This window comes from Dermacentor albipictus, unplaced genomic scaffold, assembly GCF_038994185.2.
Source record: "Dermacentor albipictus isolate Rhodes 1998 colony unplaced genomic scaffold, USDA_Dalb.pri_finalv2 scaffold_22, whole genome shotgun sequence".
In the NCBI taxonomy this organism is placed as follows: Eukaryota; Metazoa; Arthropoda; class Arachnida; order Ixodida; family Ixodidae; genus Dermacentor; species Dermacentor albipictus.
Genome location: NW_027225576.1, coordinates 6,052,143 through 6,069,193, shown reverse-complemented (window position 1 = coordinate 6,069,193; position 17,051 = coordinate 6,052,143). Strand labels below are relative to the sequence as shown.

General features: G+C 48.0%; 1 long non-coding RNA gene across 1 annotated transcript; it reads left to right on the top strand.

Moving 5' to 3' along the window:
• The first annotated feature begins 492 nt into the window (after window positions 1–492).
• LOC139052394 (uncharacterized) lies at window positions 493–9,807 on the top strand. The gene is made up of 3 exons (XR_011509888.1): window positions 493–695; window positions 1,932–2,052; window positions 9,506–9,807. It is a non-coding gene; the product is annotated as an uncharacterized lncRNA (long non-coding RNA).
• Window positions 9,808–17,051: the final 7,244 nt, after the last annotated feature.

Below are 17,051 nucleotides of genomic sequence, written 5' to 3'. Positions count from 1 at the left end.
TCTGTACACTGTCTAAATATTTTCTTTTTGTTTGAGAGAATAAAGTCGTTCCTGGTCATCAGTCACCTGCGAGTCTCAACAGTTGTCCGCAGTTTAAACGAGTGCACGCGTGTATGCAAGTTGTTTGTGCCGAATCTTTAGGTCAAGCAACATTCGCCCAACGCTTGCAGTAGAGTGCCAGCCGTTAACCAACATCTCCGGTTTCTTGCTAAAGCCAGCTCATCTCTATGGCTCACTCAATCCCTAGCCGTTGTTATCATTTATCTAGACCAAGTGCGGCCAGCTCGACCGATCAAGTAACTCCATTGTCTTCTCAAGTAGCAGCTTATTTTCAACGTTCGCGGTTACTTAGGTCAAGGCTAAGTGTTGGAAGAGATAGCATACTGCCGAGCGTAGCGACATCTTATAGCGGCCGACGAGGTGATATCTTCGGGAGTCCGAAAGTAGGTACCTAATGCAGAAGAAGCGGGGGGGGGGGGGGAGGCAGCCTATTTTTACTCCTTTCCCTGCGAATCGAAAGGAGACATCTAGAAGACGTGAAAGGGTCTTTTTGAAGCTGATCGCAGTCCCAGAAGAAGGAGCGGTCCTCACCATGCAGCTTCAAACTTTTATTCTCGTTTCCGCAGCGGTCATTTTTTCAGAATGGCGCGAAGTCGAATGTTATGTTGCGATAGCCGAAGTGCCCGTAGAAAATGGTAAGCCCCGTTTTTTTCTCTTGTTTCATTTGCAGGCGACCATCTCAGAAACTGGCAGTTTGCAATGCAAACCTCTCTTTGCCTATACTTCCTCGGGGTTCAGCGTGTCGCGGTCGCCGAGTAAAGTGGGTCGATTCCTAACAGTGTACGAAAGGCGCTGTCCTGGTGGGCCGATATTGACATAAGATACGTGCATCTTTGCGAGGATTTTACTGTGCTTTGCAAAGCTGGCTGATCATGTGTAGGCAGCGCAGTCATTGACGTCGGTGAGTCCGTCCCGATACTGCTATAGCATTATTGAATCACGTTGGTGTAGCATGTTGGCCAAGCTCATTTGCCTCTTCCTTGGGGTTTGGCATCGGTGTCTCGCTAAGTAGACGTAGTGGGAGTTGCCTTAGGCAGGTGAGCCGCGCAGAGGGACCGCACAAAGAACAGTGGTGACGTCAGAGGGGAAGAGTTCGAAGAGGAAGACCTTCCGTAGTCGCTCTGGTTTATGTCACAAATGGTGTTTGCAATTTAGTACAGGTGAATGGAAGCGAAGCAAAAGCACAGGTGTCAACGTCTCTCAAATGGGTGGCGACTGTCGATAATCTCTTTTTCAGTAGTGCATGTAGATGCGGTAAACGTCAATCGTTGTGCTTCGTAGCTCCTCGCACGTACGCCCGTAAATACTTGCACTTTTTTAGGCACCGCTAGACGAAGAGTGTCAGTATTCAGAGCTCGACCGGAGCCGTCGAGAACCTTCGACTCCGCCGATTCCCACAGTTCCTAGGATCATCATATTTTTTTCTCAGTCATGTTATTCATACAAGCGGATCGAATATAACGTGCTAACCCGTTTAACTCTAAGGTGATAAAATCTCGTCACGCACTGACGCGCTGTGGTGAAACACGAGCATAAATTGCACCTGTACCCGGACACGACACATAGCAGTGAAGCACAAACTGTCATCAAGCGTTCACGGGACTCAACCCTCTATACCTACAGCATTTGATTCACCTTTTTTAGCATTCAGTCGGGAAGGCAATCGTGACTGACGTCAACCGGCTGATTGGTTAGAGTCATGCGAGCCGAGTTATGCAAGCACTCTCTTTTAAAAGTTTGCATGCGCTTTGTAGAGAAGTATACCTTCCAGTATCAAGCGTTTAAAGTCATTGATCATCATTTAATTATCACGCCAGTGAAAGCTTTTCTCGGCAAAACGTTGATGTGCGTCAATGCGTTCCTTTATTCAGGTAAATGCCAATACAACGGAACGGAAATCACTCCAGGAGAGCCAGTGAACTTGGAGTTGCCTTGTGAAGAGTGGACTTGTAGTACAGGAGATGGCAGGACCGGCCATCTTTCCATAGCAGGGTTTGTGCCACATTTATTTATTTCTCTCCATCTCTCTCCATTTTGCATTCACATTTGTCCGCAAGCATTTTCAAACATATTTTTCGTTTTTGAGAGCACACTTAACAACGACTTCACCGCTGGTCCTACACACCGTATACCGAAGGTGCTTCTGTGGTTTTTGACAGTGGCTTGACTCTTACGTTACGAATGCCTTTGTCTTCGTGAAACTGCCCTAATATTGTCTTGACTGTACCCATATGAAGCGTAGAGCAGAGAGTATCGCATATAGAGCTCTATCAAGACGTATTTGAATGGCAATTCTAAGTGATTTGCGGGCTTCATCGTTGTTCATATTATGAAGTCAATTTGGGGAAAGTAAGCCGTGCATTAGTGAATGAAATGGAAGGCTTCCGACGTACCGAGGGGTTTTCATCATGATATAATTGTCGAGTGGATCGCGGGTCATTGCGACATTACGGCTCACCAAAAGCATATGTATATCGCCGCTATACAACACATTGCACTGAGTGATGCGCATCGTTTCTTGAACTTTGCTGCCTATTTTCCAGAGGAACTTGGTTTTTAATTAGTGTGGAAAGCTCGAGATTGCATGCGATAGACCCTAACATGGAATTCAGGATTCCGGTGAAAAACTGCCTCTCCAGCGACGCAGTTCGTAAGCTCGTGACTGACCCAACCTATACTAACTGTTTCATGTATAAGAAAGAAAAGAGTGACAGCGGTTCATGCCACAGTGTAGAAGCTGATGAATACATAGATCACCTTCTTTACACTGAAAAAAAATATTGGGTTCACCATAAGAAGGTCTTAGCAAAGCTACAAGCTACGGATATGTGACAAATATCACTAGGAAAAATCTTGCGTCCTTGGTCGTCAGACAAATAGCAACACAGTACTGCACAGGCATTTACTGAAATAGCAGTTATACGGGAACTCAAGGCCCGTTCTCGCCGTTGCCATCGGCGCCGCAATGAGCGCCATCGTGCTATCCCGGTATGGATGCACGTCAAAGGTTACAATGTCTTTATAGACGCGCCGTGCATTCGGCTGCAAAAGCGACGAAGGCAACGACGCACGTCGACATACTCCGCCGGAGATAGTGCAGCTCTCTGTCTAAATTGTGGGGTTTTACGTGCCAAAAGCACTTTCTGATTACGAGGCACGCCGTAGATGGAGGACTCCGGAAATTTCAACCACCTGGGGTTCCTTAACGTGCACGTAAATCTAAGTGCATGGGTGTTTTCGCATTTCGCCCCCATCAAAATGCGGCCGCCGTGGCGAGATTAGATGCCGCGACCTCGTGCTCAGCAACCGAACACCATAGCCACTGAGCACCGATAGCGGGTGCAGCTTCCTGACTTGCGCTGCCGGCATGAGAGTTGTGCGCAAACACATGGGTGTTCTTTCAGAGCAGCTGCGTGCATAACACACCTTGGTGCCTATAATGGGAGGGGAATTCTGTAAGCGTCCACCTAGCGGACTTGTCCATTCATCTGCTACTGAACTGTTGGTTGGCTTGACGCGCCTGCCGAGCGGAGAAGCAACGTCTTCCCCACGCCATGCAAGGGCACACCCCAAAGATCCGTCATATCGCCCGTCCTCTTCAACGTGGCAATGATTGGCCTGGCAAGAAAACTTAAGGAGATACGAGGCATCCAGCACGCGATATACGCCGATGACGTCACAATCTGGGTCACCCAAGGATCCCTCGGAGAGAAGCAAGAAAAACTGCAGGAAGCGGCGACCTGCGTGGAAAACTACACCAGAGAAAGGGGACTGCGATGCTCCACGGAGGAGTCGGAGCTCCTCAGGGTCGGCAAGCACCCAACGCAAGCGACACTGGAGGTGACCCTCGAGGGACACAACATCCCGGAGAAGAACATGATTAGGATCCTGGGCATGTGGCTACAAGGCAGCCGGAAGTGCAGCCACATCATTAGCCTGATGAGCAAGGCGGCGGAACAGGTGGGCCGCATGATCAATAGGGTATCCCAAAAGAGATACGGAATGAAAGAAGAAGACACTCTGAAGCTCGTCAACAGCCTAATTGTCAGCCGAGTCACGTACTCCCTGCCGTACCACGTGACGACCAAGGCAGAAAGAGAGCAAGCAGACACCATCCTCAGGAAGGCGTACAAGACGGCTCTGTGTCTACCGAGAAACACGTCGAACGAGAAGTTGCTCCAGCTGGGCATCAGCAACACCTTCAGCAAGCTCGCCGAGGCTCTGCTGGGTACGCAAACCGCAAGACTCAGAGGCAACCCTACGGGACGAGCGCTCCTGAGGAGGTTGGGTCGGGATACGAGCGGACTGACAGACAGATACGCGGACCTACCGGACCACCTCAGAAAAACCATTAATGTGGGACCACTGCCAAAAAATATGGATCCCAACTTACACGAAAACAGGCGAAAAGCTGGGGCCGAATATGTTGAGAGAACGCTAGCCCAGCTAGAGAATACACTATACACGGAGGCCGCCGTATATCCACACGGAAGAGAACGCGTGGCCGCGACGGTAGTGGTTAATAGGGAAGGAAACCCGATCACGTATGCCACAGCAAAGGTCGCTGGCACAGCGGAGGCCGAGGAGATTGCCGTAGCGCTGGCGGCAGCGGAAGGTTATAGAACAGGCCGATCTCTCAACATACTGACGGACTCAAAAGAGGTGTGCAGGAACTACACAAGAGGCAGAATCAGCAAAACTGCCCTCAGAATACTCAGCGGAGCCACCTCCACCGAGAAGGAAAAGCCCCGGCACAAACTAATCTGGATCCCGGGTCACGTAGGCATAGTGGGCAACGAAAGGGCAGACAGCCTAGCTCGAGGTGAAGCGTTCCGAGCTGGGTGGTCGAATGCCCCGGAGACCCACCTACAGGCTTGCGAGGGGGGATACGCAGAGACCCTGAATTTACATAGAGGAACTAGAATTAGATATCCGCCACCACACAAAGACCTCTCAAAGGAGGAAGCGACCAGCTGGCGCAGACTACAGACAAACTCCTTCCCCAACTTACACGTGCTCAATAAGATGTTTCCGACACAATACAGGACCACCTGCCCTTGGTGCGGTGCCAAACCTACACTCTACCACATCACCTGGGAGTGCGAACGCAACAAAGCATTCCACAAACACGAACACCCGAGTGCGGAGCAATGGAAGAGTCGGCTCACCAGCAGCGAGCTCACGGCCCAAAGGGCCCTAGTGCAGCACGCGAGCGGTGCAGCGCGACTCAGTGGAGCCTTGGAATAGGGGCCCACCCTTGCTGACGAGAAGTCTCAAGTCGCCAGCACCAAGAAGATGAAGACGACGGAGACCTCGTAACCGCGAAACTCTCGAAAGACTCAAAAGTTTTCCCTCCCTCCCTCCCCTCCCTTCGGGCGCATACCCCAACACATCCAATCAGTACTTCAGCAGCAAACGAAATGTACACGTTCACTAGGCGGACGCTTACAGAATACCCCCCCTGGTCTGAGCAGAACGGACAGGAAACGTGAAGCCAAATCTCCCTCTCCTTTTACTGGGCGCCAAAAACACGCCGAGAGTTTTCCGTGGGTCTCACCGGGTGCACCACCGAGGTTTGACGCCGGTAACAGTGCCGCCGGCGCTTATCGCGCCAGCGTCGTGACACGCGTGGCATCCGCTATATACAGGCGACGTTCCTGGCGCACAGCTGTAGTTGTCTAGCATGGCGCTTCGCGACGTGTTGCCTCCGTGCACTCTTTTAACACTCTGAGAGGAACGTCCTGGAGTGCAAGCTTGCTCTCGTTATCGATACGTCGCTTTCAAGCGAAACTGCCAATTTTATTTTCTCATCGTTGCATCTATGCTATCTATAGCTTGGAGCACAATTATCATATCATAGGACACAATAACGGTCCCGTTAGACACACGGAGGGTCCCGTTACAGTCTTTGAGTTTGGGACCCTCGTCTCTATATTGTCTTTTACCCCTTCATTGTATTTAAGTAATATTTAACTGAGACTGAAACATTGAAATATACAACGGAAAAAAGGAAGAAAAGACGAAGCATCAACAACAAATGGGTCGCATGAAATCATTGCTTGAATTTCGAGCACATGACCAGTACTAATAAAAAAAAGTATTTCATTGTAATGAAAGCCGTTCCTTCAAGGCCATTAACTGGCCGTGGTACAAGTATCGCTCAAATCGACAGTGTGTGAATGCGTAGTGACATAAGCTTGCGGCACAGCAGTTGCCTTTGATGGGCATACATGGGAAAGTCCAGGGACACGTGGTCGATGTCCTTGTATGTCATTCCGTACTTGAGCGCAAGACACATGGTGCGATTTTCCGTGCAATCTGTCGTACGGCGCGTCGTGTGCGACTTGCCGCATACGACGATTCGGGACACATGGTACGAATGAGCGAGCGGGTCGTAGCTCCACCCAGAACCGGCACCCCTGCGAGGAAGCTCAGAATGCTGCGTAACGTACAGCATAAAGCAAAAGCAAACGTGTTTCCACAGCTCTCTTGTTTGAAACAAACATTGACAATATAAACACGTCAATGCGAACACCGTAGACGTGTTTCCGCAAGGCCGCATTCGCAGTTTCGGCTCCGTTGACAGCCGCCGATGGAGCCGGCAGGCATAGCTCGCTAGGCCATCGAATCCGACACCGGTGGCGCTTGTGACACGATCGCTTGCAGCTCGTATAACCAAGCGCCTATGTTAGTCGGCGCAACGTGTACACAGTTATGTCACGCTTAAATTGCAGTACGTTTGATTTCATCGGCGCCGACGGAAGCAAACGATCCTGCCAGGCGAGCTTGCGATCGCTGGGAGACGGTGTAGGCCTAGCTCACCGGCCGCCTATCCGGGGCCGATAGCCCTTGCGATGCGTCCGCAGCTCGTAATAAAGCGCCTAAATTGGTCCGCACAATCAATTTATGAACATTTATGTTGCTCTTAAGTAAAAATACGATTATTTTTCCCGATGCTGTTATTAGCGATAAGTAAACACGCCAGTCACATGAGCCGCTTCGTATTGACGATTGCTGCGCGACTGCGCTGACCGCTTCCGAGTAGAAATCATGTCAGCGATTTGCTATTTCGCACAACGTTTTATAGCACGCACTCTTTAAAGGTCACTTTATTCTATATGGTATCTGGTGTCATAAACAAATCGTAGCCGATTTATGTGCCGCCGTCAGCGGCGGAAGAGGCCAGCGTTTCGACCAGGGAGAAAAAAAAAGGGGGGGGGGGGAACACAGGCATGCCCAGAGCGGCGAGGCGAGACGCTCTTTGGACGGCCCCGCCCCCCCGTGTACACCACGTGGCCATGAAGTTCACGCTACCGCTGCGAATGTCATTGGCTGCGGTCGTCCGAGACACGCGGCAGTCGCACAATATTCCGCAAGTTGGTCGCATGCGCGGCGTGCGATTCGGCGCCGCATGCGGCGGATTCTGTTGAGAACCTGTTCAGTGGGGCTGCCGATACGAACGGTTGCACTTAAAATTGCACCCTGTGTCTTGGGCTTTACATGACGGGGAGCTTGCGCGAATAAATAAAAGGATAAAGAAAACGCCTAACATATAGGCGACATCAAGGCGACAGCAATGAATCAAAGTTATCATATGTATTTCCTATTTGTATTCTCTGTAGTTTGAATACACTTCAATGGGCACGGATATGAAAAAAAAGGCGAACACTGTTAAATACATAAGGGCAGCTTTATCAAACAAATGAAAGTGGGACATACATATAAGTGCAATATGTTCAACAGCTCTCAAACAGTTTGGTTTTCACGCAGAAAGTGAAGCAGACCCCGTCACATATTAATTGCCTACAAAGACAACTCTTGTAAACCGCGCTCTTGAGTTTGTTCCAGTTATATCCAAAATTGTTCAAAAATATTTCTTTAATCAATTGGAAAGCGGAACAGAAGAGCGCAATAATATTTCTTCATTTTTCATACTCACAAAGTAAAAATGTAACGGCAATGCGTACTCACACAGGCATCACCACGTTGGCTACACGGCGAAGTCAAAGTTTCCCTACGGCTCGTATCACGGTTATATTAACATAAATACAATAATAATATGCAAAGCACCCATCCCAAAATTTGAACCGTGCTAATGACGAGAGATCCCTTAGGCCATTCATTTCAAAATGTCACTTACAAATGTTCATTTTCCCCATCGGCTGTAAGGTTTTGCTATAGGCTCCAAAGTGGTATTGTAAATGCTCATACTATAGACAAGTTTGTAAGGACCGTATGTCATTCTTCTGGTTGTTCCTAGAAAAGTGATGGTGTGTAGTTGTCCTTTGAAATACTGCAAAGAACGACACCTCTAGATTTAAAGCGTAGCTCTTAGGCGCCCGCTCCTGCGGCGTGCGTCGGCGTCATTGGCGTAACCGGGCGAACGATCACAGCGAAAGATGAAGGAGCGAACACTGAGCGGAATATGAAAGGCACGAGCCGCGAACGACACAAACCGATGAGAGCGGCCCCTTCAGTGACGTGTGCGCGGGGAACTGGTGTCATGCGGACCCGCCCAGTCAGTCGTATCGTACTCGTAACTCTTCTCAGCCGGACCGCTCCTACCGTACTATCGTCTGTTCGCATCAGCTCTCACTGGCGCTTGTTTGGTTGAGTCTCGTTCGCGCATGTTTCGATTCTCATGGTTTGTGATTGTTTTGTAATCTGATTGCATGCGCGACGCCAATTGTGTAGTACTTTCTGGAAGCCTCGCGGCGCCACCGATTGCACTGGAACCTTCAACGAGTCATGTATAAAAAAAGCACTTGACCCGCAGGTAAGATTTTCGGCGATCGCCGACTCTGCGCCATGACTCTCTCAAACCCTTTACCTCAATATATCCCGCAACGAAAACATGTATAGAGCTGCGCTCAAATTTTGCATTAGGGAATATCGTATTCTTCGATGAATTTTTTTTTCATAATTTTTAATAGCTCGTCTGTCCAAGGGTTCAGTGTCATGATGCAGAGCTGACTTTTCTGTTGAGAGCAGTTTTAAATATTGTAACTATATGTGATCCTATGCTTTCCTTGCTTTCGTTAATTCCTTTTCCCGCTAATGGAATGCCGACGTGAACTGTCGTCGCAGCAAAAGTCGGTCAAGGCTTTGTTGACTTTTCTACGTGACAGTGGCCTATTAGAAAGACTATAATGACCCCATTTCATCCCTTTTCATATTTTTTCTCACGCTTTTATTTTTGTCACGCTCTTCTTTTCGTGTTTACTTCCCCTTTCCCTTCCCCTAGTTCAGGGTAGCAAACCGGAGGTTTTAAGTCTGGTTAACCTCCCTGCCTTTCTCTCATTTGCATCTCTCTTTCCCGCTAATACGTGTACGCATTCATTCTTGTTGTTCCGCAGATGATAACTTGTACTCATTTGCGCCACCTTCATGAAGCTGAAGCAGGCTTGCAATGGGCTTAAATAATACATCTTTCCCTCCTCTGCAGCTGTGGCGCCGTGGGCGTAGGTTCCGGATGCGATATAGTCCAAGGCACTGGCGTCTATCCTCACTGCTGCAAAAAAGTGGTGTGCAATTGAGTGCATCGTGGCTGGCCTCAAGATGGACTCAAGACACAGGTGGAACAAGCTGCGGCTTTGCGAGGAGTCCTCTTCGTTTGCAAGTTTCCAATCACATTGCCAACTTCTCTTGTGGATACGTATTGGAACTTGAGTGTAATTTCGATAAAAAATATGTGAAGAATTATTGCGCGTTTTCAATAAAAAATAGACTACAATACACTAGAATACAAATGTATGCTATGCAATACAGTACAATTCAATATAATGCTAATACACTACAATACTGTAAAATAAGATACCCTACACTACATGCCCAATAATGCAATACAATACAGTACATTACGATGCAATACAACAGCATATTATTTCCGCCAGAAAGATGAAGAAGGACAACAGTAAAGGCTGCTTGAAAAGTAGATTGAGAGTGCGTCCCCCAGATCCTTCTGTACAAAGCAGCTGGTGATAGTAGCATTGCACACGCTGCATCAGAATTTCGCGTCGGAATCACGTTTTAAAGCTGCTGGCGGACATTTACCTAAGCGGATGTTGCAAAAAATTACTTTATTCTGAAAAATAAAAGATAAAAAGAGCTCTTGGACGTCAACTAAGGGAATATAACGCTCCTATTACGGGAAAATCGCATTAATCGCAAAACACTACAGAGTGAATAATCGGCACGCCGCATTTTAAATTGCTATTCGGGCGCATAGGCAGATCCTGTTCTGATCCGCTGCATTAGTGATGCTTGTACTGAATAAAACCGCAAGACTACGCAGGTCGCATGTGGCGGAACACAGTCACCTAAAGTAGGCAGAGATTTTTGATTTCCTAATTAGATCACCTTTTAGGACGTTGACTGCGCAGGTGCTGCGTATTGAAGAGCATATCGTTCCTTACGTGACCTGAAATCTGAATGCAGGAGGGAGTTCACTGAAACATCAGCGCGAAGCCATTATTTTTGGGGGCTTCAACTAACACCGGTGACTTGCGAGGGAAACTGCCGGACGGTAGAGTGTGTCATAGTTGTTGCAATGTAGGATTCGAGTCCGTGGGGAGTGGCACATTCAGGGGCAGGCAAAATCGGTAGTCTGCGTAGACCATGTGCCATTACCGTGACCTCGACCTACGTCGACGAGACCAGAGGGTCCTGACGGCCAAACCGAAACACGTGACCTCTTTGCTTGCGTACAACATCGCAGCGGGTTTCCTTGAAGTGCGAAGCTACCAAGTCGAAATTGGTCATGACGCCAGTGCCATATGAACCAACCAAGTAGGCGTCCCCCAGGGCTCGGTTATTTCACCGATCCTGTTTAATATATCTATGCACCTGTTGCCAAAGCACCTTGGCGACGTAGCGGGCCTGAAACACGCAGTGGACGCCGACGACGTCACCGTGTGGACGCATCAAAGGTCCATGGGGGAGCAGGGCGTCTTACAAAGAGCTCCCGGCATTATTCCCGCCTGTGTGACGGAAACGCATTTACATACTGCCCAAGACAAAACAGAGTTTGTCGTCATTCATGGTGGCCGATCTACCTTTGGCAAACAGGAGGAAAAGCAATCTTTTAAACTGTACATCGGTGACCAACCCATCACACGGAAATCTACTATCCGAATACTCGGTATGCACGTAGACGAGAACTGCACAGCGAACACTTGCTTCCAACGCGTTACGAAGACTAGCAAGCAAATCTTGCACGCTTTACGCAGAATCTCTAACCGCACCAGTGGAGTACACGAACGTGAAATGCGGCAGTTCGCTCAAGCTTTTCTTGTCTCCCGTATTATGTACGGGCTGCCGTATCATCCAGTCAACCGCACACAGAGGCACGCCCTCGACCGGTTACTTAACGAAGCCAAACGCATTGTTACTGGACTTGCAAGCTGCGCAAGCCTCGAAGCGCTCAAAAGTTGTAGCAAACTCAACCACCTGTCCGAGCTCGTCGACATGCACATCTATAGAAAAGAGACGAGACTTTGCGCCACAAATGCCGGGCGACACACACTCATGCTCCTCGGTATGATGTCCACACAATGCCCATTTTGCCCAACAAAACGCCGCCATGGGACATGACGGCTCTCACCAATGGCAGGCCACTTCCTCTCAATATAGACCCTAATCAGCGAATTGTGTGTGTATATTGCATATGCCAAGAGGCATGCTAAAGCTACGAGTTCCCTCCCCTTGACTGAACGCTTCGTATACACGGACGCTGTATTTCCTGCAGATGGCGATAGCAAAACCTGTTATGCCACTGCGTGGTACGACCAGACAAATGAAAATCAGAACTGACGCTATCATACATCGGCAAAAGCAATGTACAGCACCCGCGCAGAGATAATGGCAATCCTAGATTATTTGGAGTGGGCCCTCGCAACTTCGTCTCAAACTGACCCTGTTCACCATCATGTGTACTCACACTGCGACGCTGCCCACCGGGCATGCGCTAATGTTTTTTACGGAGATCCCATAGTGCAGAAGATCCTGCACCAGGCACGCCTGCTCCGCGAATGCGGTCATGGCGTTACCATCCACTGGGTCCCAGCACACTGTGGTATTCCCGAAACGAGAAGGCTCATAGACTGGCATGTGCTCATCTCTCCACCGCGTTAGCTAGAGCCTCCGATACTGCTTATCCTCTCCTAGTTACCACGCCTGAGGTAGCAGATCCGATGGCAGAAAAGCATGCGATCAAACAACGACGTGCCGCCTACCTCACAGCAGTGGGCAATCCACTCTCTATATCGTCGCTTCCCTCGAAGGTATTCACATGGCGAGAGTCAGTCTTGCTTCGGAAAATTCCGACAGGCATCCTCCTTACTGCTCACTTGTTGAACCGTTTCCGCAGGGGTAGCCCAACGCCACCCGTAAGTGGGTTCTGTTCCACGTTAATGTCACGCTGATCTTAACTACCTGTGTTGGGAGTGCCCCCTCTACATCCCACCTAGGCTTCGTGCCCTGAGCACCATACAGCGGGGACCCTGGCCTTCTCTTCGGACTTGGGCCTGCCCAGATACCACGCCTCAGGACCATGCCATCGAGCTCTGGAGAGCGCTGCTTTTGTTCCTCCAGGAAACTGCGGCACCAGCGGCCGGCGATCGGCTCCACGACAGTCACAAGCGTCATGCGGCGCCCACTTAGTTGTTTTCAGGGCGTTCATTAATGAAACGGAGGCAGCCTCACTCTTCCACTTTTGCAATAATACCCCTCCCTTTCCACCGCAACGCCCTCGGCGCATTCTAATGTGGAATAAACGTGGTTTCATTCATTCTGTTTCGTTGCAGAAAGAAATATTAGCTCGGTCACTGTGGCCACAGAATACAGATGTAAACAAAGCATAAACAAAGTATAGTAATAAATTACTTGTTTGAGACTTTTGTGCACTGTAATTAAGGTTCTTTGAGAAGCCATGAAGCAATATTCGGCGAGCTGATCATCGTCGTCACCTTGTATGCGGCACTGGGGAAAGAAAGCTGCGGTTGCTCAATGCCATAGGAACAGCGAAATTATTCACAAATAGGTTCGCGAGCAAATGTCGTTGAAGTATTTTATTACCCATTGAACAAGAGTACACTTAGGCGCATATCGACAAGAACCGAACAAAAAATTTCGCGACAAACGCGCGCCGCAAGCGCCAGGCCTGGCGGCGGAGAAATGCGACACCGAACGGGGCTACTCCACGAGAGGTCTCACACAAATTGGCACAAAGGTGCAAAGAGCTCTCATAGGTAAGTTCTTCCTTGTCTGCTCCATTTTGTCATTTTTGAGATATGATTCCTGGAGCACACACACGCACACACACACGCGCGCACGCAAGCACGCATGAACACACACACACACACACACACACACAGATATATATATATATATATATATATATATATATATATATATATATATATATATATATATATATATATATATATATATATATATATATATATCCTTTTGCCGCTTCTAAATTTCAGCTTGTGCCGTTCATTTGTTTGCCGATGATTGCATAATTTACCGAGAAATGACAAGTCCAAATGACGCCGCTCTTCAAGATGACATTAACGTAGTCTTTGAGTGGTGTAACACATGGCTTATGGAAATAAACATTAAAAATGCAAGTTCATGCAAATGTCTAGAAAGATTACTAGTTTACCCATTTATTACTTAAATAATCCACTATTCGACAGCGTATCTTCATATAAGTACCTCGGAGTTCACATCAGTAGCAATCTAAGATGGGATACTAACAGCTCTCATGTTGTCTGCAACTCTAATTGCATGCTCGGATATCTTCGTCGTAATTTTGCAAAATCACCTTCGTCTCTCAAACTAATGCTATATAAAACACTAATTCGCCCTAAGTTAGAATATGCTGCTTCGGTTTGGGATACGGACTATAATAATTTGGTACATTCGCTTGAAATGGTGCAAAATGATTCGGTCCGTTTTATACTCTCTAATTACAATCGAACTGCGAGCATCACGGTAATGAAAGCTAACCTTAAACTACCTACGCTTGCTTCTCGAGGTGCGATGCTTCGCTAAAGCCTCTTTCACAAACTGTATCAGCATCCCTACCTGCGCGATTGACTAATACGTCCTCCCCGTTACGTGTCGCACCGTCTGGATCATGCTCACAAAGTTGGTATTCCGTTGTGTAATACAGAATCATTCATTCCTACAGTCCCATACATATATATATATATATATATATATATATATATATATATATATATATCGCACATCAATATATATCACGCGCATCAAATGATTGCCATTGCCTTCCCCAATTGGCCGTAACAATTTCAGACCATGAAAAATTTACGACTTCATTAACCAATGCTCTGTAACTGCCTCTTTAAAGCTGTTATTGTATAATTAGAAAAACTGGACTGCTTCTTTGTGTATATGTAGTATTTTTGTAGCATGTATTTTGCCTGTTCATAACTGCTATCACATAATTAGAAACATTGTGCCGCTTGTTACACTTAAAATTTTATTGTTTTTCTGTATTTTGTCCCACTACCCTCTGTAATGTCTGTTAACCATGAGGCTATCATAAATAAATAAATAAATAAATAACGTGCTTCCAGCCGGCATGTTCTTGGCCAGCGTTTCCAATACTTCCGAATTTGACATTGAAAGTCTGAATGCCGCGGATTAGCGCCAATTGCAGCTCACAGCTCTCGTTCACTAAGGGATGACTTCGCGAAGACGATTGCACGTTACCTCACCTCTGCACAGGCCACGGACATACGTCTCCTCCTCGAATCGCAGCGTGACATCTTTGATTTCGGCGACAGGCCTTTAGGCCAAACATCTGTTGTTCACCACTGTATCAACGCTGGGGACAAGAATCCTATTCGTCGGTGTCCCTATCGTGTATCGCATGCTGAACGTAGAGTCATCCAATCAGAAGTGACAAAATGCTCCGCAAAGGGATCATCGAACCATCAGCCAGCCCTTGCGTTTCGCCTGTCGTCCTTGTGAAAAAAAAGGTGGTGCCTGGCGTTCTTGTGTCGATTATCGCCATTTAAGCAAGATCACCCTAAAAGACGTCTACCCAATTCCACACATCGATGACGCCTTGGACTGCTTGCACAGAGCTAAATACTTCTCGTCCATTAATCTTCGATCCGGCTACTGGCAGATATCAGTTGATAAAATGGACCGCGAGAAGACGGCCTTCATCGCACCTGATGGTTTATATCAGTTCAAAGTCATGCCCTTTCGCCTATGCAATGCTCCTGTGACATTTGAACGTATGATGGACTCTGTTCTGCGAGGCTACAAATGTACAAACCGTCTCTGTTATCTTGACGACGTTATTGTTTTTTCTCCCACCTTCGGCAGCCCCCTTACCCGACTCACTGCAATTCTTGCGGCCTTCCGAGAACCCGGCCTTGAACTTAACTACACGAAATGTGAATTTGAGCACTGTCAAATTATCGTGTTGGGACACCTTGTCGACGCATCCGGTGTAGAACCAGATCCGGAAAAAGCTTGCGCCGTTCGCAGTTTCCCTGCGCCACTTTCTGACGCGCGCTGCTTCGTCGGCCTATGTTCTTACTTTCGCCGTTTCGTCAAAACTTTTGCGGACGTTGCTCGGCCTTTTGGCAGATCTTCTAAGGAAGAACACGCCGTTCTCATGGGGTCGCGAAGAAGCTCACGCGTTCGCCGCTCTCATCGGGTTTCTGACCGCCCCTCCAAAACTTGTCCACTTTGATCTATCAACACCGACCGAATTTCACACACGCAAGCGGCCACGGCATCGGCGCTGTTCTCGTCCAACAGCAGAATGGTACCGAGCACGTGATAGCTTACGCCAGCCGCCTGCTTTCACCTCCTGAGAAGAATTACTCCACCACTGAGCGGAAGCGTTTGGCTTTAGTTTGGGCTGTCGCCAAGTTCCGGCCATATTTGTACGGCCGCACGTTTTCGGTCGTTATAGGGTGCCTCGATGCCTGCCCGCCGCGCCGCCGTTCAGGGTGGTGACAGCCCCGCGGCGCCGCCATATTGGTTTGAAGAAGCGCCTCGCGCGCCCGCCGAGCTATCGTTGCAGAGGGCAGGATTCTCACCAATCGCATCGGAAGCTGAAAATTTCTGGCATGTGTGGAATTATGCTTTCGGGCTGAAATACAGAGCTCATATTCTGTTGTAAAAAAGCACAGTAGTCATGTTGGCAGAGCGCTGCGGTGTTACAAGGAGAGGCGATTGGCGAGTCGGAATGTTAATTGAGTTTTCACTGTCGCAATATTATTTCGTTTGGACGGTGGAAAATTTTTTGACAAAACCGTTTGAGAAATTACACAACGCTTATCTGTTCACGTGTTGGTAGGCTCCCTCGAAACTTTGAAGCACATGTTTCGTTTGCTGCGTTTAACAGCAGTTCACGGCCTTATATCACAGAGTCCCAGCCGTAACATAGACGCAACACTAATTTTAAAGATGTTCTTGTGCACGCCAAACTACAGAAAAAGAAGAAGTTGGGAACCAATCCCTGTGGTCGCCCCAGGTGCTCCACATGCAAACACATTCAATCCACTACTACAGTAAAAAGTACAGCGTCGAATTACACACACAAGGTAACTTCGGCTTTCACCTGCACATCAAGCAATGTAGTCTACTGTCTAGAATGCGCCGCTTGTAGCAAACAATACATAGGTGAGACCGGACAACAAATCAATACAAGACTCAATGGTCACCGCGCGGACACAAAACACAATTTACCCAAAGCAGTAGCCAGCCACTTTAATGAACATGGACATATGTTTGACAAAGCAAGGCTCTATATACTACAAACAAATTTCCGTTCCCCTCGCGAAAGGAAGTACACGGAATCATACCTCATACACAAGTTTAATCGCCTACACCCGACAGGAATTAATTTGGCACGCGGCAACTTAGAATCTTTAAAAGCTGTAACTTAAATCTGAAACTCTCATATCATCAACCAATACACAAAACACATTAGGCCA